The 26352-nt window shown below is 43.4% G+C and overlaps 1 protein-coding gene across 1 annotated transcript in view; it reads left to right on the top strand.

Annotated features, from left to right (window-relative positions):
* Nucleotides 1–5644: 5644 nt before the first annotated feature.
* The window catches only part of KIF3B (kinesin family member 3B), a 42628-nt gene continuing 21920 nt past the window's right edge, over nucleotides 5645–26352 (top strand). Inside the window, exon 1 of the mRNA XM_069495719.1 lies at nucleotides 5645–5709. The gene's annotated coding sequence lies outside the window, so the exon portion shown is untranslated. The remainder of the gene's footprint in view (nucleotides 5710–26352) is intronic.

The raw sequence follows: 26352 nt of genomic DNA, 5'->3' as shown, positions 1-26352 counted from the left end.
CTACGTGTGGCTTTTTAAATTTAAATTAATTAAAATTAAATCAAATTTAAAATGTAATTCCTCTGTTGCACGAGCCATGTTTCAAATGTTCAAAAGCCACCCATGACTAGTGGCTACTGTATTGGACAAAACAGATATAGGACATTTCTGTCCTGTGCAAAGTTTCATGGGACAGTGCTGGAGGTGTGCATGGTCCAATTCTGGCCAATGAAACACAAGTGGTAAATTTGGGGGAGGGCTCCCCTACATGGATAGAAAGAAGGAGCCTCGTGCTTCTTCCTGTCTCAGATGCTGGTGTGAGTGTGTGATGCCTGGAAGCCATCTTGCAGCCACAAGGTGACAAGTGCAAGGACAAAAGGAGAACTTGCTGAGGATGGTAAGTGGAGTAGGATGAAAAGAACCTGCTTCTTCTTTTTCTTCTTCTTCTTGTTTTACTTATGGTAAAATACACATAACATAAAACTTACCATCTTGGATAACCAATCTCTAGAACTCTTTTCATCTTGCAAAACTGAAACTCTGTACTCATTAAACAACTTCCCATGCTTTCCCCTCCCCAGCCCCTAGCAACCACCATGCTCCTTTCTGTCTCCATGAATTTGACTAGTCTACATACCTCATAAGGTAGAATCATATAGTATTTATCCTTTTGTGACTGACTGGTTTGTTTCATTTAGCAGAATGTCATTAAGATTCATCCATGTTGTATCATGTGTCAGAATTTCCTTCTTTTTTGAATAATATTCCAATGTATGTTTATACCACCTTTTGTTTATCCATTTATCTGTGATGAACACTTAAGTTGCTTCTACCTTTTGGCTATTGTGAACAATGCCACTATGAACATGGCCGTACAGATATCTCTTTGGGACCCTGCTTTCAATTCTTTTGGGTATATACTCAAAAGTGGAATTGCTGGATCGCATGATAATTTATTTTTAGTTTTTTGAGAAACCAACATTTTGGCACCTGTACCATTTTACATTCCCACCAACAGTGCATAAGGGTTCCAATTCTCCACTTCCCTGCTAAAACTTATTTCCTGGCTTTTTTTTTTTTTTTTTGGTAGTAACCATCCTAATGGGTATGAGGTGGTATCTCATTATGGTTTGATTTGCATTTTCCTAATTATTAGTGATGTTGAACATCTTTTCATGTGGTTTTTTTTTGCCATTTGCATATCTTCTTTGGAGAAATATCTATTCAAGGCCTTTGTCCATTTTTTGTTTTGAAACAGGGTGTTGCTGTGTTGCCCAGGCTGGCCTCAGACTCCTGGGCTCAAGCGATCCTTCTGCCTCAGCCTCCTAAATAGTTGGGATTACAGGCGTGCACTGCTGTGCCCAGCTCTGTCCATTGTTTTAACTGGATTGTTTATGTTTTTGTTGTTGAGTTATAGGAGTTCTTTATATAACCTGGATATTAACCCCTTATCAGATGTATGAATTATTTTTCTCCCATTTCTCCCAAATATTTTTCTCCCATTCTGTGTGTTGCCTTTTTCATTCTGTTCATTGTGTAAGAAACTGTTTCTTGGTGACCACCCTGGAGCAGTTAAAAATTTTTCCTAATGGATATAGATATCTACTCTTCCCCTTATTATATTCCCATGAGCGTTTCCTCCTATCACTGGATGCTCTTCAAAAACATCACTTTTGTGGCAGCATAATATTCCCTCTTATGCCGTCTCTTAGTTTATCTGTCCATTTCTCTAACGTTGGGTGTAATATGTCCCTGTTGCAAATGAAGCTGGGGTGAACATGCTTATATCTAAATCTTTTGGAGCACATCTCATTATCTCATTATTTTCTCAAAATTGATTCCTAGAAGTGGAATGGGCTGACTCAAATAGTTTTTAGTCATCATGCTAATTTTCCTTACAATGGGTGCCAGTTTCTCACTACCATTAGCAGTGGGCTGCAAGTACTCTCCTCTCCCTCCTTGCCAACATTGGGTATTACGCCTTTAAAAATAATCTGCTAGTTTGAGAAGTGAATGATGATAATGTATGTTTTTATTTTTATTTATTTATTTTGTTATTCCCATCTAGGTTTTTATTTTGTTTATTTATTTAGAAACAAGAATCTCACTCTGTCACCCCAGCTAGGCTAGAGTGTCGTAGCATGATCATGGCTCACAGCAACCTCAAACTCCTCGGCTCAAGTGACCCTCCTGCCTCAGCCTTCCGAGTAGCTGGGACCACAGGCATGTGCCATCACACCTGGCTAATTTTTCTATTTTTTTGTAGAGACAGGATCTCTCTCTTGCTCAGGCTGGTCTCAAACTCCTGACCTCAAGTGATCCTCCCGCCTCAGCCTCCCGAGTGCTAGAATTACAGGTGTGAGCCTTCTCGCCCAGCCAAATATATGTTTTTAAACAAGTGTGTTATGTGCTGCTATGCACCAGCCACTGTGCTAAGCACGGAGGGTGGAAATAAGTAAGATAAACCCAGTCCTGGGACCTACGTTCTAGTCCTGGTTCTGTCAGGGGCTTTCATGACCTCCTTTTGTCTGTAAAATTTTAATATCACTGTTTTCTTCATCTCTCACCACGTAAGTGCCTTGCAGCTGGGAAATCATTTCACACTCACTCACAGCAACCCTGCAGGAGGCAAATGGGGCAGTGAGGCCCAGGAAGGTGAGCTCACTTGCCCAGGGCTGCACAGCCAGTTAAGTGCCTGAGGAGGAAGCAATTAGCCGCCAACTCCTGTCTGGCTTTCATCAGAAAACATCAAAGATGTGAACTTAGAAGCCATTAGCTTGATTCTCAGCCCTTAGAGCCTCCCTCAGGTCCCAGAGTCCCATCATTCTGAAGCTGGGCACTCAGCCAAGTGACAACCACCAGGCACATCTCAGGTGCTTGGCCTCGGTCCAAGCCTGGCATCTTGCTTCTTCCTGAAAGAGACGCTGGGATGCCACCTCTGTGCATTCTAATAAATTATTCCCTTGCAGTCTTTTTACACAACCCTTTTTCAGCCCTCCTCCCCAAATGGTATTAAATCTCCAAGAAGACTAAACTCTCTTACCAGCATGACTCCTGACATTTACAATTATTGTTTCACTGGAGAACACCATGACCCCACCCAATAAAGGAAGGAAAGAGAGCCACCATTCATGGAGGACCTACTAAGTGCCAGGCATTGTCCCACACTATGTCTTATTTAATCCTCACAACCAACCTCAGCAGTAGCATTTCTAGCTCCATTTTTCAGATGAGGAAACTCAGTCCCAGCGTCTCCAGTAGGCCTTGAGAGCACCAGTCTGGATTAGAGCTGATGTCTTCAGGAGAAAAACACAAAACAAACTCATGGACTATTTGTTGTGTTTAAGCACCTGGAAAAAATCACTGCTAAGTATTTACCTGATTTATTGGACATACAGTGAAATATTACCAATAGCTACAAAGAAAACTAATGAAAATGAAAATAAATTGAGGCAATTGTTAGCCTCAGAAAATACCAAAAGATGTGAAAGATATGAAATATAAATATGATGAAACATAAACATAAATACATACATTACTTGGCTCAGTAGATGATAATATCTGCAGTCATTAAAAGGGAAATATTATTTATTGACTTAATAATTAGAATAATGGTGAGTAGGGGTAGGGTGGGTTACCAGGGGAACGGAAGTAAACTGGGACTCAATAGATGATTCAGAGTTCGGCATCTTAGTTGGGGCCAGCTAACTACTGTAAAAAAAGCCTCCACATCCCAATGGCTTAATCCAGTAAAAGTTTATTTTCTTATCCAACTTGGATGATCCAGGTTGGTTGGTTTTCTGGCCAGTTGTCCTTTAAGGGATATCTGATTGATGTAGGTTCCTCCTATTTTGTAGCTTAGCCATCTCCTGGGGCCTCAGAGTCCTTTAGTTTATTTATTTATTTATTTATTTTGAGACAGAGTCTCCCTCTGTTGCCCTGGCTAGAGTGCCGTGGCGTCAGCCTAGCTCACAGCAACCTCAAACTCCTGGGCTCAAGTCATCCTCCTGCCTCAGCCTCCTGAGTAGCTGGGATTATAGGCAGGAGCCTCCACACCCAACAAAATATTTCACTTTAAAGTAGAGAAAGTGTATACAATTGTATGGGAGGTTTTTATGGGCCAGGCCTGAGAATGGCACACATATTTAATTGGCCAGAACTTGGTCTGAACTGCAAGGAAGGCTGGGGAATATAGTAGAGCTATGTGTCCAGGAGCAAAAAGAAGTTTCCCAGAGCTGGCCGGGCGCGGTGGCTCACGCCTGTAATCCTAGCACTCTGGGAGGCCGAGGTGGGCGGATCGTTTGAGCTCAGGAGTTCGAGACCAGCCTGAGCAAGAGCGAGACCCCACCTCTACTAAAAATAGAAAGAAATTATATGGACAGCTAAAAATATATATATAGAAAAAATTAGCCGGGCATGGTGGCGCATGCCTGTAGTCCCAGCTACTCAGGAGGCTGAGACAGGAGGATCGCTTGAGCTCAGGAGTTTGAGGTTGCTGTGAGCTAGGCTGACGCCACGGCACTCACTCTAGCCTTGGCAACAGAGTGAGACTCTGTCTCAAAAAAAAAAAAAAAAAAAAAAAAAAAGAAGTTTCCCAGAGCAAGCAGCAATAGCTGCCACACCAGGCAAAAAGTAGGGGGGGGGGGGAGGTGGGGAAGAGCAGCCCTGGTATTCATTCATTCAACAAGCAATACATATTTATTGAGCACCTGCTATGGACCAAGCTTGGTTCTAGAAATGGAGGATATAACAGTGAACAAAGGGAGACTCTGATCTCATGGAGTTTCTATTTAGTGGGGAACAACAGGTGTGAGTTCCTATGGGGGATGGAATCTGGCCTTCTAGGCCAGTGTGGCTGGAATAGAGTTTTAACGATTTTGTAGGAAGTGCTAAGGACTTTGACTTTGATTCTAAGAGTGGTGGGACTCCATTAAAGGGTGCTAACCAGGGACTGGCATGATCTGTTTTATGTTTTTAAATCATTACTCTGGCCCTTGGGGAAAACGAATTGCAGGGCAGAGCTGGACAAAAGAATGGAAGCAGAGAGGCCAGATGTTTCAGGTAGGCTAGAGATAGGCGTGGCGTGGCCTGGCCTTGCCCGGTGCGGTGGCGCCGACATGGAGAAGGGTGGATGGACAAGAGCAATTTTGAGAGGTAGACTGAGGGACATGGGGACTGAATGGACGTGAGGGGTGAAGGCCAGGAAAGAGACAAGAATGACTCCTAAGTGTTTGGCCTGAGTCATGGGGTGGCCCCTAAATGAGACCTATCTCGGTAGCGGTTTGAGACACAAGTCAGATAACGATGTGAAATCGCTTTTAGAAAAGGCCAAACGGTGGCTGATGAAATCGCATTGCGCGACCAAGGCAGTGAGTTCCATTTTACAGATGGGAAACTGAGGCACGAAATCTCAGCGGGTGGAGTCAGGCCACAGCGCCCTCGGCTCTCATTCCTTCCGTGGATGAAAAGACCGAGGCGTGTGGGGCACCCATTAAGAACCCTCACCGCCCAGCCAGCCTTCCCCGTCCGCCGCCCCTGTTCCAATAAAGTTATTGAAATTGACACAGGTTGCTAAGGAAGTGGGTCGCCGAGCCAGGTTACTAAGGAAGTGAGCGGCCTCCGTCTCTCCCCATCCGGGGCAACGGGGAATGGCTGAGTCCGGGGTTTGCCGCCCCCGCCGCCGCCGCCGCCGTCGCCGCCGCCGCCGCCCGCTTTCGGCTCTGGCCGCAGGTGAGTCGGGAGGGGCCCGGGCGCCCCCGGGCAGGGCAGATCCTTCTGGCCGCCTGCGATTTTCCCGGCCGTCCGCGCCGCCGTCGCCGCTGCCTGGCTTTGCAGCCCCGCGAGCTGGAGCATCCTCTGCCCTGCCTCCCGGGCATCCTCTGGCTGTCCCGGCGGCCTCGCCCCTCCTCCCCCGGGCGGGGTCGCAGCCCGACCCCCAGACACGACTGCCTGGGGTCGGAGTTCTCCTGGGGGGCCTGGGGCCATGGTCAGGGCCCCTGCTCCGGAGGGGGACACGGAAGCGAGAGCCTGGGGTCCAGACCTTGGCGCTGTCCCTGGGTTGCTGTGTGACCTTGGGCAAGTCCCTTCCCCTCTCTGGCCTCAGTTGACCTGTTTGTCCAATGGAGTCCTAACACTTGCTGCTCAGAGTAGTTAAGATGATGAGGTGTGTGTGTGTGAAAGCGCCTTAGAGGGGAAGAGGGAGAATTCTTAGGAAATGCTAGCATGGGGGGCCAAGAGTCCAGTTGGAAGTCTGAGTGAGTTAGAGACTTGGCATCTCCACTTAGTAACTATGTGGCTTTGGGCAAGTTAATCTCTTTGAACCTTCTTTTTCTTATATATAAAATGGGATAATGGGCTACTGTGGAAATCCAATGAGATTGGGCATGGCAAGTAGCTTGGCACGTAGTAAGTGCTCAGCAAGCTATATTATGAGGCATCTCTGGGGTAGGAGGGCAAGACTTCCAGGAGGAGATGACTTTGGGACAGGTAGGACTTAGGTGTGTAGAGCACCAATTCCTGTGGATAGTTCTATCCCTGTGACATCCCTCCCACCCCCAGTTTTACTTCTCCATTCTGCTCAGAGCAAGGGTGGTGGTGGACTTCTGCAGATAGCCCTAGTGGGTGAAACCTTGGGGTCCACTCCTTGTAGATGGCTGGGGTTATGGTTTTCTTCTCGACCCTTCTAGAAGAAAAAGGGCATCTTTATGTCCTTGGGAAGTGCTTAAAGCAGTAGTAACTATTTACAAGTATATGATTCAGAAGCATTTTTCAGGTATGTTATTTCATTTACTCTTTACATAGACTTTACCAGGTAGCTGGTGGTGTCATCCCCATTTTGCAGTTGAGGCAACTGAGGTTCAGAAAAGTGAATGACTTGCCTAAGAATCTTATACCTATTAAGTGATGGAGCTGGACATATTTCTAGGTAAATCCTGTATTTTATCCCCCATACTCTGCTGCCTCTGATTTTCCAACAGTAGCTGTCATAAGGCCACAAGGGTATTCTTTTGTTACTTCTAACTGCTATGGCTGGAGGCTTTTCTTTCAATGGCAAGGAAACAAGATCACACATAAAGCTTCATTTAAATAGATACCGTCCAAAGTGTGGACCTGAAAAAAGACCTGGAATGTTTAAAAGGGGGCTTGTCTGTCCTTTGTGCCCTCCTCTTTAAAATGAGGGGAGTAGGCAGCTGGGTGGGTGGTTCATGCCTGTAATCCCAGCACTTTGGGAGATCAAGGCAGGGGGATCGCTTGAGCCCAGTAGTTCGAGGTTGCAGTGAGCTGTGATTGAGCTACTGCATGCTAGTCTAGGTGACAGAGCGAGACCCTGCTAATCAATCACTCAATCAGTCAATTAAAAATAAAAATGAAGGGAGTAGGCTAGATGATACTGAAGGCCCTTTCAGTGGTGTTGTGCAATTGTGGTTAAAAGCATGTAGTCAAGCTGCCTGGGTTAAAATCTTGGCTCTGCCACAATTTACTTCACCTTTTTGTGTTGCTCTCTCCTCGTGTATAGAATGGGGATAATAATAGTACTTAGGCCGGCATAGTGGCTCACACCTGTAATCTTAGCACTCTGGGAGGCCAAGGCGGGAGGATTGCTTGAGTTCAGGAGTTCGAGAATAGCCTGAGCAAGAGCGAGACGCCCCCCCCCCCCCATCTCTACAAAAAATAGAAAAATTAGCCAGGTATGATGGTACGAGCCGATAGTCCCAGCTACTTCGGGAGGGTGAGGCAAGAGGATCCCTTGAGCCCAGGAGTTTGAGGTTGCAGCCATTGCACTCTAGTCTGGGCAACAGAGTGAGACCTTGTCTCAAATGAATAAGTTAAAAGGGGCTGGGCACAGTGGCTCATGCCTGTAATCCTAGCACTCTGAGAGGCCAAGGCAGGAGGATCGTTTGAGCTCAGGAGTTCGAGACCAGCCTTAGCAAGAGCGAGACCCCCGTGTCTACTAAACATAGAAAGAAATTATATGGACAGCTAAAAATATGTATAGAAAAAAGTTAGCCAGGCATGGTGGCACATGCCTGTAGTCCCAGCTACTCAGGAGGCTGAGGCAGGAGGATCGCTTGAGCCCAGGAGTTTGAGGTTGCTGTGAGCTAGGCTGACGCCATGGCACTCACTCTAGCCTGGGCAACAGAGTGAGACTCTGTCTCAAAAAAAAATAAAAAAAGGTTAAAAGGATGTGATAATACCAGGTCTCTCAACTTCACAGGGTCATTGCAAGAATGGAACAGTAGCCATCATAGCATTATGTAAATGTTGATATTATTATAGCATTGCCCCAGGAACCTGTAATCCTTTGCCACAATGGGTTGCAAAGAAAGGTGAAAGATGATTACAGGATGCCAGTTTTGGTAGCTCAGCACCCAGTTCAGGAAAATGTGTGTTAAATCCCTCTATGCCAGTCGTATGGAGGATGTAGAGCTCAATCCTATCTCCATATCCTTCAAGAAACCTGAGCTTAATTTGCAAATTACTAGCACTTGACATGATTTGACTTCTTTAAATGAATTTATATGTTGCATTTGCCCCTGGTGCATAAAGCCTCTGATGCAAATCTTTTCTATTGTATCCCTAGGCTTGTTTTAGGTACCTGGATTAGAAGCCTCACATGGCCCCTTAAGCCTTTTCATTCATTAATTTATGGGTCCCCGAGAAAGAGGGTGGTTAACAATACAATACTCTCTGTATAGTGCATAATGGTTTACAAAAATGCTTACACCTGCCTTTACTCACTTGGTCTCATCAATAACCCTTCGAGGAAAGTCAGGTGCAGATTAAGATCCCTATTTTACAGTCAAGGAACCTGAGGGAGGAGAAGCCATGCTGCTAGTAAGTAGCCCATTTCCCATTGGAATCCAGGTCTTCTGACTCCAAGTTCCATGCTCTTGCCACTGTGCTCTCTTGGTTTTATTTATTCAACATTTGCTGAGCATCTGGTATATATCAGTTCTGTTCCAGCTTGGAGATACGATGGTAGAACCATCCTTGCTCTCATGCAGCTTATGTTCCAGTAGTAGCAAACAGAAAAATAAATCAATAAATGAACAAGGTAATTTGGATAGAAATAAGTGATGTGAAGACAATAAAACAGTGATGTCACAGAGAGTAACTTCTCCAGAGGATTGGGGATGCTGCTGCTTTAAGTGGACAGTCAGAAAAGGGCTCTCTAAAGCAGTGACATTTTTACTGAGATTTGCTCCCAGGGAGCGACCAGCCATTTGAAGATGTGTCAGAAGGAAGAGCACAGGGAAAAGCTCTGACGTGGGAACAAGCTTGGTAAGTTCCGGGAACTGCAAGAAGACTTAGGATGGCTGGGGCAGGTGAGTCAGAGGGAGCCGAGAGGTGGGCGGATGTAGGAGGGGTCTCGGATCATATAGGGCCCTATAGGCTGGAGTAAGGAGTTGGGATTTTGTTCTTAAAAGCGGTAGGAACCATTGATAGCTATGAAAGGGGGAGTGACATGATCTATTTTTTGTTTTTTAGAAAAATCACTCTGGCCTCTATGTGGCCAGTGAATTTTAGAGGGCGTAGGAGTGGCAGCCAGGAGACTAGGTCGGAGTTTAGGTGAGAGGTAATGGTGGCCTTCTAGGGTGGTGGCAGTGGAGATAGTAAGAAAGGATGGATTGGGGATGTGTTTTGAAGGTAGAACAAGCAGGATGGTGTGGGGGGCGGCGGTGAGGGAGTGGGAGGAATTAAGGATGACTCCTGGGTTTTGGAGGTGCCATCTGCCTCTGAAATGATGAGGGGACTTCTTGGTAAGGGCCCCTGTGAGGAAGAACTAGCCATAGTTCACTTTGAACCCCTTAGAGGAGAGGCACAAGGTATGAACATCATACTTTATAATCTGTGAGGAGGAAATCGCAGATTATGTGGAAGGAAGTAGCCAGGTACATCTGATTAAAGCATCTACCTTAGACCAACAAAACAAAACAAACAAACCAATAAAACCACACTGCTTTTCCCACAGGCTGACTGTTTGCCGGCTTGTGGAGCAGCAGGTGTGGGCCTTGTCAGGGCAGTGCCCATCTGTCTTGTGCTGTTGGCATCGCTGTTCTGACTCAGGATCTTGGCTGATGGAGGCTGAAGGAGGCTGGCCAGCTCCGGGAGAGGGAGTAGACTCACTAGCGAAGCTCGCTCTCGATGCCTCCAATGGCCACCCTCTCCCTGCCAAAGTAGTTCTTTCCTGGCCACCGAAGGACAGTTCTAAAGTTTCAGAGCTTTTGATTTGGGAATCCCTTGAAAATCTGTTGTGTTCTGCCAGAATTCCTAGAGGATTCTTGAATGGAGTATCTCTTCTGAGCAAGGGAATTCAAGCCTTGTTTTTATATATTGCAATAACTACTCTTGTAAACTTGGGCATTACAATGTTGTAAATTCAACATTGTGAATAGTAAGACTAATAGCCTTGCCACTACCACTTGTATAACTTTGCAGTTTAGAATGCTCTTTCCTGTGCATTCTCATTTACTAATTTTCAGTCAGTTGAGATGTGGAACATGTATTCCCAGTTTACAGATGAAGACATTGAGTTGCAGAGAGTTTGCTTGTTTTGTGGGTGATATTAAGCAGCTGCTAGGAGCTGGGTTAGGCAGATTCGTGCTGCTTGAAGTGTACTCTGCATGACAAAGGTACCTGTGTACCTGGGAGCTTGGTAGAGATGCAAAACCTAGGCCTAGATCTAATAAACCAGAGTGTGCATTATACCAGGATCCCTGGGTGTTTCCTGTGCACGGTAAAGTTTGAGACGTACTCATCTAGGTAATCAGGAGCAAAACTAGGACACGCCAATGGTCATGACAATGAAAATAATAATAATAGCTAACATTTATTGAGCCAAGCACTGTTCTAAGCACCTTACAGATGTTTCATTTAGACATCACAGCAACCCTGTAACAGGTTTCCAGAAGAGGAAAGTAGAGGCATAAAAAAGTCAAATAACTTCCCCACATCTGCTGACTCCAAGTCTGTTGCTCTTTCTACCACTCACTTGTTCATCTGTTTTTCAGGTGGACGGTGACCACATCCCTGGTGTTTTGTCAAAAGCCTTTCTCTTCCATACCTGGGTAACTAATTTAAAAAAAAAAAGTTTTATTGAGACAGGGTCTTGCCCTGTCGCCCAGGCTAGAGTGCAGTAGCGTCATGGTAGGTCACTCGGACTACAGGCATGAGACACGTGGCCCTGCTAAATTTTCTTTTTTTTATAGAGAGGGGTCTTGCTCTTTTCTGGGCTGGTCTCAACTCCTGGCCTCAAGCAATTCCTCCCAAAGTGCTAGGATTGCAGGTGTGAGCCACCAAGCCCTTTAGCTATTTTAGCATAATGATGGGTGTCAAACAGATATCTAATTCGATAAGATAGGCCACCTCTTACAGTTCTTAGTGGTCTAATTCGAGGGCTGAAACAGCTGAAACTGGTAGGAACTGTGAGTTTGTATTCTGAGTCATTTAGCCCAAAACTGTTCTTGGTTCTGGTGATAATATCTACACTGGGTGAGAAGAGGGTGACTAAAGTCCTGTGTAACACCTGCTGACTAATTTTAAAAGATTCAATCTCATAAAGCCTTAGTTTTCCCTCTCTGCCCTATGGGCTCATTTTTTCCCTTTCAACAGCTCCTATCTCTCCAGACTCTTAGAAAGATTTCATGGTCAAGGCCTACGCCATCACAGGAAATTCTGTGGGGAAAAGGCAGTGGGACCTGGGTGTGACTTGCAGCAAGTAACTCAACCTCTCTGCCCCTCTCTCCCCCCATTCTTAGACTTGGGACAGTTTTTTCAAGGCCTTTCAATCCCTGCCCAAAAGACTGAGCCTTGAGTTGGGTGATATTTTCTCCTTCCGTGGTGACTTCATGCTGGGCTTTCACCCAGACCTTCTGGTCGGGCTTTTAACATGTATTTCTTGGCAGTCGGAGAGCATTACAATCAGCCCATCTTATCAGCATCATACATCTGCACTGCACTTGGGATGTTCTTGTTTAAGGCTCAGTTAATCATGGTGACACATTGTGTCTCCTCACTTTGTCACATTGATTGCGGGCATTGAGCTCTTCACACACAGGCAGATCTATCTTTAGTATGCTGATTTATTTAAATCATAATTTGCATTAGAGAGGGAACCAGTGATAATCATGGTGGGTGTGGTTTTATTTTTAAAGTTTTTGGCAAGATATTTGCAGCACTTGCATTTTGTCTTACTTGAACATAGTGTATAAATGGAAGTGGGTCCAAGTGAAATAGAAATTGCCATAGATTATTGGGAGCTTGGGATTTAACATACTGTTTCCCACTCTGGGGTCTTTCATATCACCTTCAGCAGTGGTTTCAGGAAGGGCTTGCTTGGGCTTTTGTGTGTGACATAAATTAGACAGAAACTAAAAGCTCACAGCACAATCTCTGGCAGCTTAGTGGATTGCAGTAATCATTACTTTATAACACATTTCGAGAACCTAAGCAAAAATTCTAGCTGGTAAATCATAAAAGATTCCATCCAGGTAAGATAAAATATCAGCTCAAGTTACTTAAAGATAACCACAAGAAGACAGTCAGTCCTTGGTGGAAATAGTTACTGGTTTTGCAAGATCTGCAATAATAAATTAGGTTCTAGCCTAAGAAATGTATGCAATGTTTTCCCTTCTTTGGTTGTCCAATCATCACCTTTTTAAAATCTATCTATTTATTTAGAGACAGGGTCTTGCTCTGTAGCCTGGGCTCTAGTGAGGTGGTGCAATCATAGTTCACTGCAGCTTCAAACTCCTGGGCTCAAGTGATCCTTCCACCTCAGCCTCCCAAGTAGCTGGGACTACAGGTGTGCACCACCATGCTCAGCTCACTTTTTTTTGGCAGAGATGGGGTCTCACTTTGTTGCCTAGGCTGGTCTCAAATGCCTGTCCTCAAGTGATCCTTTTGCCTCAGCCTCCCTAAGTGCTGGGATTACGTACATGAGCCACTCACCCAGCCTGCTGCTGCTGCTGCTTTTTTTTTTTTTTAATAGAATTTTTTTTCCTGATTATACAAATAATAAATTTCCCATTGAGGAAAACCCTGAAAAGATTAAAGTAAATAGGATTCACCTTCAGTCCCACCACCCAGAAATAACCACCATTTAACATTTTTCTGTCCATATGCACATATATTCCTAGATACATTTTATCTTATAGATGTGCAATTCTTACCTATTTCTCCATTGTCATTTAGGCTATTTTCAGTATTTAAGTGTTATGAATAATGCTACAGAGAACATCTTAATGATTATCTTTGTGTAAACCTCTGTCTGCATTGGTGATTTCTTTAGACTAGATACTTTATTTTTTTTTATTTTTTTATTTTTTTGAGACAGAGTCTCACTTTGTTGCCTGGGCTAGAGTGAGTGCCGTGGCGTCAGCCTAGCTCACTAGCTGAGCCTAGCTCAAACTCCTGGGCTTAAGCGATCCTACTGCCTCAGCCTCCCGAGTGGCTGGGACTACAGACATGCACCACCATGCCCAGCTAATTTTTTCTCTATATATTTTTAGTTGGCCATATAATTTCTTTTTATTTTTAGTAGAGACGGGGTCTCGCTCTTGCTCAGGCTGGTCTCGAACTCCTGACCTCGAGCGATCCACCCGCCTCGGCCTCCCAGAGTGCTAGGATTACAGGCGTGAGCCACCGCGCCCGGCCTAGATACTTTAATTGTTAAAAATTTTTAATTATAAAGGCAGCCCCCTTAAATTTTAACAAGGTAGTGTTTATGCTGAAAAGATAGACATTATAGGGCCAGGCACGATGGCTCACGCCTGTAATCCTAGCACTCTGGGAGGCCGAGGCGGGAGGATTGCTCGAGGTCAGGAGTTCGAGACCAGCCTGAGCAAGAGCGACACGCCGTCTCTACTAAAAATAGAAAGAAATTATATGGACAACTAAAAGCATATATATAGAAAAAATTAGCCAGGCATGGTGGCGCATGCCTGTAGTCCCAGCCACTCGGGAGGCTGAGGCAGAAGGATCGCTTGAGCCCAGGAGTTTGAGGTTGCTGTGAGCTAGGCTGATGCCATGGCACTCACTCTAGCCTGGGCAACAGAGTGAGACTCTGTCTCAAAAAAAAAAAAAAAAAAAAAAAGACATTATTATAATTTTGGGGGGGGAATTATCCATGATGGTATCCAAACTCAGATTTTAGCTTACTTGACCATTCGCAGATATATTTTTAGATAGATGTATTCAAAGTCTGTCTCCCATTTTGTATTTGGAAATGTTCACTTAACATTGTTTCATAACCATTTTCCCATGTGTTGATAACTCCTAAACTTTCCCTAGCATTGGGCATTTAAGTTGTTTCCACCTTTTTATAATCACATATGCTGTTGTAGGGAACATCTGCTTCTCTCTCAGCCTCATAAGAGAACGATTCTAAATAAGTGGTTTGTGAAAAATTAGAACTTTAAAAAATTCTAAAGAACTTGTACATTTCCCTTCTTAGGATTCTCTAAAAGTATCTTTAAAAAAAACCCCAGCTTTATTAAATATAATTCACATGCCCTAAAGTATTCTCCTTAATCCATTTCTCTTGAGACAAGGTCTTGCACTGTTGCCCTGGCTAGAATGCAGTGGCGTCATCATAGCTCACTGCAACCTCAAACTCCTGGTCTCAAGCAATTCTCCTGCCCCAGCATCCTGAGAAGCTGGACCACACGAGGCTAATTTTTCTATTTTTTGTGGAGATGGGGTGTCGCTCTTGCTCAGGCTGGTCTCAAACTCATGACCTCAAACAATCCTCCTGCCTCAGCCTCCCAGAGTGCTAGGATTGCAGGTGTGAGTCACTATACCTGGCCCCATTTTTCTTTCTGATGGAGAATTCCCTGTGAGTAGGACCCTGAATGTGGGCCTTTGGCATTTAAACCCTTCATTATCTGAATAAGCTGTTTGTTGACAACATTAATCAGAAATATTGTATGTACAATATCAGTTATGTGCACTGTGTGAGCTGCATATCGTTATAGAATTGGACAGTGAACCAAGACAGTTCTGATGGACTTTGGAAGAGGAATTTTTTAAAAGTATTTAACTCATTATGTTACTGAAATAAAGTCTATGATTTATAAGAAATTCTGTTTGATCAACTTTGGGAACTGTATACTGTAGAGGTAGCATGTATAGGCATGAATTACCAGGGGTCTTTTTGTTATTTTTTTTAGACAGTGTCTCACTCTGTTGCCTTGAGTAGAGGGGCCATGGCATCAGCCTAGCTCACAGCAACCTCAAACTCCTGGGCTCAAGCGATCGGATCCCCCGCCTCAGCCTCCCGAGTAGCTGAGACCATAGGAATGTGCCACCACGCCTAGCTAATTTTTCTATTTTTAGTATAGATGGGGTCTTGCTCTTGCTCAGGCTGGTCTTGAACTCCTGCCCTGAATTGATCCTCCCACCTCAGCCTCCCAGAGTGCTAGGATTACAGGTGTGAGCCACCGCACCTGGCCCAGGGATCTTGATTAAACACAATTCTGGTTTGGAGGGTCTGTGTGGGGCCTTATATTCTGCAGAGCTGAACCAGGTGGAACAGGAGGAGACTTTAGGTGACACACACAACATCTGGAATTATGTTGAATGCCATGGGGAGAGCTATTCTCTTTTAAGCTCACTTTTGGTTCTTCAGACTATGTCAAGGAGGATACTATATTTGTTTGGTGCCAGTCTATTTCTTAACACTTGCTAACCAATAGAGATCAAATCAAACCCTTTCAAACCAATAGAAATCAAATCTCAGGCCTTAGATAAGCTATAGTATCTAGCTAGAATTTAATAACATTGTTGTGTGTCCTTATATTTGTTTTCACAGTTATCTTCCATTTATAACACATCATACTAATTTTCTATTCACGGTAGTGATATAAGGATTCTTTTTAAAATAAATTTATGGTAAAAGAAAGTAGATTTAGGCATGGCGTGGGGGCTCATAGCTGTGATCCCAGTGCTTTGGGAGGCTGAGGTGGGAGGATTGCTTGAGGCCAGGAGTTCAAGACCAGCCTGGGCAACATAGCAAGACCCTGTCTTTACAAAAAAATAAAAAAAATAGACACATGTGATGTCTCTGAAAAGAAAGAAAGAAAGATTTAAAGAAAAATCTTAAGTAAATAATAGTACAGATGGTGCTGTTATTGTGAAGGGACAATCAGATGACTGACATTTAGGACATGTTGGTGTGGAAAAAAGGCCATGGACTTTGGAGCCAAGACAACCTGGTTTCTGCTTGCTTTGCCACTTATTAACTCAGTGTGCTACGTTACTTCCCTGTCCAGGTCTCAGGTTTTTTTCTTCTATAAATTGGGTCAGAGCAGAAGGCACCTCTTGTGGGCCAGTCACTGGATGCTTATCCTCATCTCCTCCTTACATAGCCCCAAGGAGCAGGGCATTGGTGGTAGTCCCATTTTACAGATGAGGAAATAGGCTCACAAAGGTAAGGAACTTGTGCAGAGTGCCAGAACTAAGAGTGGTAGAGCTGGGCTTCAATCTCAGGTATATGTGAGTCTCTTTTTTGTTATTTAGGCCACTTTTAAACACAGCTTTTGCTACGACTCTCTACCCAGCTGAATGGCAATTTGATTAAAATGGAAAGCCATTGAGCACACCCCTTTTCACTGCAGGGTTATTCACAATAGCCAAGAGGTGGAAGCAGCCCAAATATCCATTGTCAAATAAATGCATAGAGAAAATGTGGTACATACATACAATGGAATATAGTTCAGCCTTAAAAAAAAAAAATGAAGTTCTGATACATACTCCAGTATTGAGGAACCTTGAGGACATTATGCTGAATGAAATAAGCCAGTTGCAAAAGCCATAATGTATATAAATAATAATAAATAAGCCATACACAAATACTGTATGATTCCACTTATTTGAAGTATCGGTAGTAGTCAGAACATGGAAGCATGGTTACCAGGGGCTGGCTGGGGGAAGGGGGAAATGAGGAGTTGTTCAGTGGGTATAAACTTTCAGTGTTTCACAGGAGTTCCATGTGTGAAAAAAGAAAAAAATAAAAGTTTCAGTTTTACAAGATGAAAAAGTTCCAGAGATATTATAAAACAATGTGAATATACTTAACACTCCTCTACTGCACACTTAAAAATGATTAAAAGGGTAAATTTTATACTATATTGGGGTATTCTTTTTACCATACTTAAAAAAAAAAATTGTAATGAAAAGCCGTTGGTCAGAGGGTGATTTTTTTTGTCATTTTTGGGAAATCCCAAGCATACATAAAAGCTGAATAGTACTAGTGAATCATGAACCCATGAACCCAGCTCCAGCAGTTATGAGCACATAGCAATCCTGTTTCACCTGTAACCTTCCATCCACCCCCACCCCTGATTATTTTGAAAGAAATCCCAGGTAGCATATAATTATCTGAAAATACTTTTGTTTATTCTCTAAAAGATAAGAACGTTCTTTTAAAAATAATACCACTTTTATACCTAAAAAAGTCACAGTAATTCCTTAATATCATCTCCTATCCACAGTGTTCTAAATTTTGATTGTCCCGCACATTTTTTCCTTTTTTATTAATATTTTTGAGAGTAAAGTGTTGTAGATTTTTTCACAGTTGGTTGGTTTGAATCAAAATCCAAAAAAAGGGACCCAAACAAGAGCCACATGTTACATTTGGTTGATTAAGGCTCTTAGGGTGTAAATTTTTAGCAGAGAAACAACTTCATTTCTTTGTGAGATTAGTACCTGGAACAAGAAGTTCCTGGCAGAAAGGCTCTTCCAGCTTCATAGCTTAGTGGTGGTTTAGGAGCATGGCTCTGTATGTCGGGATCGTGTGGGAAATGGGGTACACTGATGGTGGAGGATAAATGGTGTAGCCTGGGGAAGGGGGCAAGATGGTGCCTTCTGTCAAAAAGGAGCGTGCTTAGCATTCTCACCTATGGGAATGGATCCTACCAATTACACCCACCTGTCCTAAAGGTATATATGTTCAGGATAATCATTGCAGTGTTGTTTGCGGTAGTGGAAGACCCGAAACAATTAGAAGGTCCCACAGCGGGGGTCTGATCAAATACATTACAAGACAACCTCTAGGAATGGATCCTACCAATTACACCCACCTGTCCTAAAGGTATATATGTTCAGGATAATCATTGCAGTGTTGTTTGCGGTAGTGGAAGACCCGAAACAATTAGAAGGTCCCACAGTGGGGGTCTGATCAAATACATTATAAGACAACCATACTATGGCATTTCGGTAGCTATTTAATAAAAGAGTGAGAAAGGGAGGGAGGTCTCCAAGATCTACAAAGTAAGAAGTACAGTGGTGTATGGCAGCAGTCCCCAACCTTTTTGGCATGAGAGACCGATTTCATGGAAGACAATTTTTCCACGGAAGGGGGTGGGGCTGGAGCTCAGGCGGTGATGTGAGCGCTGCCGCCCGGCTGTCAATACAGATGGCGCTCGCTGGCCCGCCACTCACCTCCTGCTGCCACTCACTCCTGCTGCACGCGGCCCCCGGATTCCTAAGTTTCATGGAAGACAATTTTTCCGCAGAAGTGCGGGGGTGGGGGTGGGGGGGTGAGGGGCAGCAGAGCTCTGCTGCCCGGTCTCTAACAGGCCACGGACCGCTACCAGTCCGCAGCCCAGGGGTTGGGGACCGCAGGTGTATAAGTATACTGCTAATTGAGTTAAAAAGATTAAAAAAAAAAAAGACGGGGAAGCAATGCAGATACGTTAATGCTTGCATGTGCACCAGGTATCTCCCCAAGGGTAGGGGGAAGATTTACTTGTTCATTGTATACTCTCTGTACAGCTTGAATTGTTTAATCTGTATATATTGATATACACACATATATGTACATATGTGTAAATGTGTGTTTTAAAAATATGGTTTATATATGGTTTTAAAATAAGATAAACTTGGTTTTGAATCCTGACTCTTCACTTGATTGTTGTGTGACCTTGGGAAAATTAATATCCCTGAGCCTCCCTTTTTTTTTCTTTTTTGAGACAAGGTCTCACTCTGTCACCCTGCCTAGAGTGCAGTGGCCTCATCTTAGCTCACTGCAACCTTCAACTCCTATGCTCAAGCGATCCTCCTGCCTCAGCCTCCCCAGTAGCTGGAACTACAGGGGCAAACACCACCACGCCCGGCTAATGGCTAATTTTTCTGTTTTTTGTAGAGACAGGGTCTTGATCTTGCTCAGGCTGCTCTCAAACTCCTGAACTCAAGCGATCTTCCCACCTCAGGCTCCCAGAGTGCCAGGATCACAGGCGTGAGCCACTGCACCTGGCCCCATTCTTATTTTTAAAATGGGCTAATGCCTTCCTTCCACATAAGGTGATTTTGAGGATTAAAAGAGGATACACTTAAGCTTTTGATATACTGTGAGTTGTGACTATTGAATACAGTAAAGCCCCAGACCCACAGTGATTCTGAATGGGAGATGTTCTATAGACTTGAATATATTTTATAAATGTTTCACAATTGAATACAAAAAAAGAGTTTCTTTCCCTCTTCCCACCCTAAATAAATGCTTTGTTTGCCTGTTCACATCATCAAATGACAGGGATCGTATGGCACCCATTTGAATTCAGGGCAGGCATTTATTGTTCCTGTTACTTGTTTGTGACCTTTTTAGGTTTCTTTCTGGAGAACTAGCTTATATTTTTAAGACACTTAAGTTAAAATCAAGATGCTAGACCTTTCCCTGAAAGAAAAAATTGCTTTATTGTATCCCCCCACCTTAATTATAAAAAACAAAATACATGCACCCGTCAAAAAGTCCGAAGAAGGCTGGGTGTGGTAGCTCATGGCTGTAATCCTAGCACTTTGGGAGGCTGAGGTGGATCACTTGAGGGGAGGAGTTTGAGACCAGTCTGGGGAATAGCCAGACACCATCTCTACAAAAAACAAACAAACAAAAAAGTCTAAATAAAGCAAAAAATATCACCTGCAAGCTCACCACTCGGAGATCAATATTGCTTGCATTTCCTGACTATTACATACCTTTCACTAGGCTAAGCATTTAACATTTATTAGCTCATTTAATGCTTAAAACAGTTCTTTAAGGGAAGTGTTGTTATTAACCCCATTTTATAAAATTATGTAACTTTCTCAAGACTTTATAACTAGGCTGGGCACAGTGGCTTATGCCTGTAATTACAGCACTTTGGGAGGCCAAGCGGGGAGGATCATTTGAGGTCAGGAGTTCCAGACCAGCCTGGGCAAGCAAGTAAGATCCCCATCTCTACCAAAAAAAAAAAAAAAAATTAGCGAGGCTTGGTGGCACATGCCTGTAGTCCTAGCTACTCAGGACCTGGCTGAGGCAAGAGGATCCTTTTTTTTTTTTTTTTTTTTTTTTTTTTGTTGAGACAGAGTCTCACTTTGTTGCCCAGGCTAGAGTGAGTGCCGTGGTGTCAGCTTAGCTCACAGCAACCTCAGACTCCTCGGCTTAAGCGATCCTACTGCCTCAGCCTCCCGAGTAGCTGGGACTACAGGCATGCGCCACTATGCCCGGCTAATTTTTTCTATATAGATTTTTAGTTGTCCATATAATGTCGTTCTATTTTTAGTAGAGACGGGGTCTCGCTCAGGCTGGTCTCGAACTCCTGACCTTGAGCAATCCACCCGCCTCGGCCTCCCAGAGTGCTAGGATTACAGGCGTGAGCCACCGCGCCCGGCCGGCAAGAGGATCCTTGAGTCCAGGAGTTCAAGGTTTCAGCCTAGGTGACAGAGTGAGACCCTCTTTCTAAAAAAAAATTAAAAGTTAACAACAACAAAAAAAGATTTTATAGCTAGTAAGTGGCAGAGCAGAAATTCAAACCTAGACTTTTTAAACACTAAAACTCATGCTTTTAACAAAGTGACTTTACACAGTGTCCCCAAAATATCTCTCTGCACATGTACACACACAAACATTAATTGCATCATAGTAATTCTTCTGTTTAGTAGCCTGCTTTTTTTTTTTTTTTTTGAGACAGAGTCTTACTCTGTTGCCCAGGCTAGAGTGAGTGCCATGGCGTCAGCCTAGCTCACAGCAACCTCAAACTCCTGAGCTCAAGCGATCCTCCTGTCTCAGCCTCCCGAGTAGCTGGGACTACAGGCATGCACCACCATGCCCGGCTAATTTTTTCTATATATATATATTTTTTAGCTGTCCATATAATTTCTTTCTATTTTTAGTAGAGATGGGGTCTCGCTCTTGCTCAGGCTGGTCTCGAACTCCTGAGCTCAAACGATCCGCCCACCTCGGCCTCCCAGAGTGCTAGGATTACAGGCGTGAGCCACCGCGCCCGGCCTTAGTAGCCTGCTTTTACACTCAGCAATATATCATGAATATCTTCCCATATCTAAATACCTAGAGGTTTATTGACATTTTTAATGACTCCATAGTTTCCTATTGTATAGATGTGCCATAATCTAACCAATCCATTATTGGTGAGTATTTAAGTGTTCAGAGATGGTGCTATGATCAACATAAATATGTACATACATCTTTGCACATGTATTCAGTTACTCAATTATGTCCTTAAAGTAATTGTAAGAGGCCAGTGGTGGCTCACACCTGTAATCCTAACACTTTGGGAGGCAGAGGCAGGAGGATTGCCTGAGGCCAGGATTTCAAGACCAGCCTGGGCAACAGCAAGACCCCTCCTCTACAAAAAATGAGGAAAAAAAAAAAAAGAAAAAACCTTAGTTGGGCATGGTGGCACACACCTATAGTCCCAGCTACTCCAGGGGCTGAGGCAGTAGGGTCACTGGGGCCCGGGAGTTTGAGGTTGTAGTGAGCTATGATGACTCCACTGCACTCCAGCCCTGGCAACAGAGTGAGACCCTGTCTCAAAAAAAAAAAAGAAAAGAAAATCCAAGACATGGAATTTCTATTTCAAGGGAGTATTCACATTTAGTTTTGGTATTGATTGCCCAAGTGCCCTCAAATAAGTTGTACCAATTTGAGATGCCATGGCTCTAATACGTCATGTAAGGCTGGGGTCCCCAACTCCCAGGCTGTGGACAGTACTGCTCTGTGGCCTGTTAGGAACCGGATCACACAGCAGGAGGTGAGGGGAGGGCAAGCAAGTGAAGCTTCATTTGAATTTACAGCCACTCCCCGTTGCTGGCATCACCGCGTAAGCTCTGCCTCCTGTCAGATGAGCAGCTGCGCTAGATTCTCATAGGCGGGGAACTGTGCATGCCAGGGATCTAGGTTGCGTGCTCCTTATGAGGATCTAATGCCTGATGATCTGAGGTGGAGCTGAGGCGGTGATGCTAGTGCTGGGGAGCAGCTGCAAATACAGATTATCATTAGCAGTGAGGTTTGACTGCACAATAAATGTAATGCACTTGAATCATCCCTCTCCCTGGCCCGTGGAAAAATTGTCTTCCATGAAACCGGTCCCTGGTGCCAAAAAAGTTGAGACTGCTGCTGTAAGGGACATTTTGAAACTTTTTAGACACCTCAGACAATTATCTGGCTTACAGAAAAGATGACCTTATGTTTATAAATAGTCCCTTTAACAACAGAATATATCTTGTTAGTCTTATTATTTTGACATCTTTGCTCTTAATGTCTTTGAGAGCCGAGGCTACATGACTTGCTCTATTATTAGAAAGTTAAAAATTCCCTTTCAGTGGACCTCATATAAGCTCTTTTATGAAGCTTCATCATAAATTTGGGATAAGTAGTTTTACTCCTAGATCTCATTCATCAATTAAAATGGTTTTATTACTTTATAGTGGAGAGCAAAAGTGAGTAGATGAAATGGGAAAAGTGACTTTTAATGCTTGGATATTGGTTTACTTAATTTCACAAAACTTTTCCACCTCTTTTTTTCCCCCTTATTTTTTTGACTAGGTAATATATTCACATGGTTCAAAACTCAAGAGATATAAAAGGGCATGCAATGAAAAGTCTCCCTCCTACTCTTGGCCCTTATCCACCCAGCTCTTTTAGGGAAAGCCAGTGTTGCTATCTGGCAATCGTTGTTGTTATTTGGCTCTTGCATACCCCTGCAAATATATTTTATGCACATATAAGTAAATGTAGAAATATTCCCTCAACACAAACATGTCCTTTTGAAAGTTCTGCAGGGCAGTGGTGTTATTTTTCAACTGCAGATGGATAATCTTGTTTTGAAAAGTGTATAACTCCCATTATGATAACTGGCCTTTATAGGAACCCAAGACCCAGAATTGGACTGGCTCTCTTGGTGTGGTTCAGAGATTGCAAACAAGGAGACCTGGTACTTCAAAAACAATTAGACACAATCGTGAAAGAGAGTAGTGTTGATGGTGATGAGGTTGGATACAGAGTAAAAACAGCTGCTTCCCCTGAGAGACTCCTGGGCAGGGAATTAGTTTAGGCTGGTTAATAGGGAGTCGCTTTTGTCTTCTTGCTCAAGTGTTGCAGTGCTTCTCCGATGGCTCATGTGATCTATGGTTCAGGCTGCGTTTCAGATGCTGAGTCCTTGAACTCTGGGCCAGGCAGTTGGCAGGTGGTTGCCTGGTGTGATCTTAGGGGACATTGCTTTGGAATGCATTGATTAGAGATGCATTAGTATGCAAGCTGTGTGCCCGCAGATCACTTCTCCTCACAGGGTTATTCCTGGGGAATTTCCAGACCTTTATTTTTTCCCATTTGGAGATACCACATGCTCAGTAAAGAGAATTTGGAAAATACAGAAATGTTGAAAGAGCGGGGGAAATCACCTATACCCAAAGTGGACCACTTTTGATGTTTTGATGTGTCTTTATATATTTGTGATTGTATGCAATCATTCAATTTTGCGAATTGCTTTTTCATTTATGATAAGCATTTTCCATGTCATTACAGAGCCTTGGTAAATGTCATTTAAAAAGATGGACTAGAATGACAGGCCTCTCTTAATCAGATCATGTATACATGAATTTGGTCCTAAACAAGAGATGCCTACAGGAGCCAGGCAGGAAATATAAATGAGCAAAGCATGCTGGGTGTGAGACAGGAGGGAGTGGAGTTGGGGAGGATTGGAGAACCCAGGCCCAGTAGAAGGGCTAAGCCCCCATTGCTACCACTTGGGGCTCAGATCAAGGGCTGTCAGACATTCCCATTCTTCCAGAAAAGCAGGAAAAAAAATATTTTTTAAGTGTGAAATTAGTTGTTGCTGTTTTTTTAAATTAAAAAAAAATTCAGAGGATAATATAGGAAATAGCCAGAATCCACAGTTGTTAACATTTTCTCCTATGTGCTTCAGACCCTTTTCCCCCATTTTTGTTTTTTAAGAGAAATATTAAAATATTACAGATTAGCTGGATATGGTGGTGTGTACCTGTAGTCTCAGCTACCCAGGAGGCTGAGGCAGGAGGATCTCTTGAGCCCAGGAGTTTGAGGTTGCGGTGAGCTATGATGATACCACTGCACTCTAGCCAAGGTGACAGAGTAAGACTCTGTCTCAAAAAAAAAAAAAAAAGAAAGAAAAAAAAATTACAGATAACGTTGAAATATCCTTCCCATCACTAGTCCCATTTTCCACACTTTCTACTACCCAGTTTGGCAGCCACTATGGTAAATTGTTGTATATCCTTCTTTCTTATTTTTTTATACTTAGACATACATATGAGCACCATATTGTTTTGTAAGTTTCTAATCATAATTATCACTCTGCAGCTTGGTTTTTCACTCAACCTGTAGATATTTATCCATGTTAATATATGTAACTCTAATTCAGGAGTTGGCAGACTTTTTCTATAAAAGGCCAGGATATTTTAGGTGTTTGTTTTGAGACAGGGTCTTGCTCCGTGGCCCAGGCTAGCATGCAGTGGCATGATTATAGCTAACTGCAACCTCAAACTCCTGGGCTCAGGCGATCCTCCCACCTCAGCCTCCCACGTGGTTGAGACTACAGGCATGCACCACCATGCCTGGCTAATCTTTTTAAAAATATTTTTTGTAGAGACAGGGTCCCTGGTGCTTGGGCTGGTCTTGAACTCCTGGGTTCAAGTGATCCTCTTATCTTGGCCTCCCAAAATGCTAGGATTATTGGCGTGAGCCACTGCACTGGCCTTTTTTAGGTTTTGTTGGCCATATTTTCTCTGTTGCAACTACTCAACTCTACAGTTAATGCAGCAATAGATAATACATAAACAAAGGGGTATAACTGTTCCCATAAAGCTTTATTTACAAAACCAGGCTGTGGGCCAGATTTGGATCCTGGGCCGTAGTTTGCTGACCCTTGCTCTCATTTATTTCTTATAACTACTGAATGGTATATATTGTCTGGTATATGATTATACCATATTTTATTTTTCAATTCCCTTGTAAATGGATGTTTAGGTTGTTTTTAGTTTTTCTACTATTTACAGCAATGCTACAGGGAACATCCTTGTCCATGTTTCCTTGTGCAAAGGTTTTCACCAGGACACACATATATATATAGAAGTGGAATTGCTGAGGGGTTGTTGTTGTTATTTTAAATACTGGATGGGCCAAATAAAATGTTTCAGGTAGAATGCGACCAGCTGTGACCTGTCTTAGAATCTCTAGAGGAAGCCAATAGTTACTGAGGATCCAATCCATACCTAGTTCTAGCCTCTAAGGTGAGAGTCCATGACAACTAGCAGGGTAAGGACACATGCATCCAAACATGAAAGAGCTGGAGAATGATCTGGAAGAGTGTGGCTGCCATGAGAAATGTGCAGCTGATTTCCTTAGCGGACAAAAGAAATGAGGTTGGGGGAAACCTCAGTTTTTCATGTGTAATAGCCAAACAGTAGGTGCTAACACTGAATGACACGTCCGAGTAGAAAAGGTATTCAGGATGAAGGTGATGAGCTGCTGACCTGTGGTTTCTTCTTTCCTGGCAACACTGTGAATTCCTTTAAAGATTTATCACTCTGTAATTAGACCCACTAGAAGAAGAATAAGGAAGGTAATAAAGATTATCAGGGCATCCTTCCAAGAAAACTCTTTCCTTTGAGGAGAATAAGATTTTAAGTCTCAGTGGCAGGAGATTAAATTAGTCCTTTTCCTGAAATAACATATATGTCAATAATACTTGACTAGTTCAGTCTAGCTGGATGTGTTCAGAAAAGAAATGGTGTCCTGTGTTCAGAGTTGAGGAGATTTAATTAAGGGCCCTCATGCTTTGGGAATTCCTTTCTTTTTAGAGATTTTTAAGATTCATGTAGGTCATTATCGTTCCTTTGTTTTTATCATATTGGAGAGCTCAAAAAATATACAGAGCTATTAGAAAGCTGAACCTTCGGGTCAGCTTGCTGCTGCTGCTGCTGCTTTTTTTTGTGAAATAGGTTTGAGACCACAACGTTTTGAGAAGTGAAAGTTGGATAGCTCTGCTCTCAGGAGTAGGTAATGCAGAAGAATCAGTACTCTCCCCTAACCTGTCTCCCTGCCCCGCCCTACCCTTACATTTC

The sequence above is a fragment of the Eulemur rufifrons genome, chromosome 20 (genome assembly GCF_041146395.1).
Source record: "Eulemur rufifrons isolate Redbay chromosome 20, OSU_ERuf_1, whole genome shotgun sequence".
Taxonomy (NCBI): Eukaryota; Metazoa; Chordata; class Mammalia; order Primates; family Lemuridae; genus Eulemur; species Eulemur rufifrons.
The sequence above is the reverse complement of the archived record's forward strand: the minus strand, read 5'-3'. Positions and strand labels throughout refer to the sequence as shown.